Below are 1429 nucleotides of genomic sequence, written 5' to 3'. Positions count from 1 at the left end.
CCAAAAAAAAAAAAAAAAGAGTAATACCGTGTTTCAAAAAAAAAAGTGGGGACACAAAAGAAACTAAGAGGGCCACCTGTTTGTAGAGAGCATATTTCTACCCAGTCAGGCCTATCCATAAGCAAATAAAGATGGGATTTCATGTCCTCCCATCTGCTTTTCTGCACCCTACCTTCTACCTTCCAGTGGCACAGTGCTTAATGACAGCTGCTGACAATACAGTGTCACAGGCCTTGCGCCAAGATTACCCCCAACTCCTTCCCTCACTCCCAAATCACAACTCTTATTATCTAAGCGACCAAACCCCAGTTGCAAAATACAAAGGAGTAATAAGTCCTGTAGAAATTCCCAGCTCCATCCCAGCCCCCAGTTGCCAATGACCCTGTAACGAAGCTAAAACTCCTTGGCTTGGACATTCTGCCACGTAGAGACCTGCGGCATGTGCCAGATGAACTTACACCAACTGAAAACTAAGGTCACCTCTGGAGACCAGAAATGGAAGTGACAGTCCTAGGCTATTCATAAAGCTTCGTTTTTTTACAAGGAGATTGTAATCATGCATAACTCGCATAATTAAAATTAATAATAAACAGAAATGCCTCAGCCTACTTCCTGTTAGTCTGACCCCAACGTACATTTCCAGCTTTTTTTTTTTTTTAAGACATGGTCTTGGGCCGGGCGCAGTGGCTCAAGCCTGTAATCCCAGCACTTTGGGAGGCCGAGGCGGGCGGATCACAAGGTCAGGAGATCGAGACCACGGTGAAACCCCGTCTCTACTAAAAATACAAAAAATTAGCTGGGCGCGGTTGCAGGTGCCTGTAGTCCCAGCTACTCGGGAGGCTGAGGCAGGAGAATGGCGGGAACCCGGGAGGCGGAGCTTGCAGTGAGCTGAGATCCGGCCACCGCACTCCAGCCCAAAGGGGGAGCCCCCGTTCCAAAAAAAAAAAAAAAAAGACATGGTCTCACTACAGTGCCCAGGCTAGAGTGCAATAGCGTGATCTCAGCTCACTGCAACCTCCACCTCCTGGGCTCAGGCGATACCCCATGCCTTAGCCTCCCAAGTAGCTGGGACTACAGGTACATGCCACCATGCCCAGCTACTTTTTGTATTTTTTGTAGAGATAGGGTATCTCTCTGTTGCCCAGGATGGATACATTTCCAGCTTATCTCAGATTACTCCCTTCCGTGAACAAGTCAACTCGCAGAACCCTCTCTTTCTCCTACAAAGAATCTCTTTCTCCTCTTCCTTTGCCAAGCAACCTCTAGCTCATCTCTCAAGACTGTAGTCTTTCAATAATTTAGCTCATGCATACCCTAAACATTTTTAAAAATTATGTACCCCTTCAATAAAGCTTGTTTTAAAAGTGAAATTTTTAGGCCAGGCGTGGTGGCTCACACCTGTAATCCCAACACTTTGGGAGGCCGAGGT

Source organism: Colobus angolensis, unplaced genomic scaffold (genome assembly GCF_000951035.1).
Source record: "Colobus angolensis palliatus isolate OR3802 unplaced genomic scaffold, Cang.pa_1.0 Scaffold19, whole genome shotgun sequence".
In the NCBI taxonomy this organism is placed as follows: domain Eukaryota; kingdom Metazoa; phylum Chordata; class Mammalia; order Primates; family Cercopithecidae; genus Colobus; species Colobus angolensis.
The sequence above is the reverse complement of the archived record's forward strand: the minus strand, read 5'-3'. Positions refer to the sequence as shown.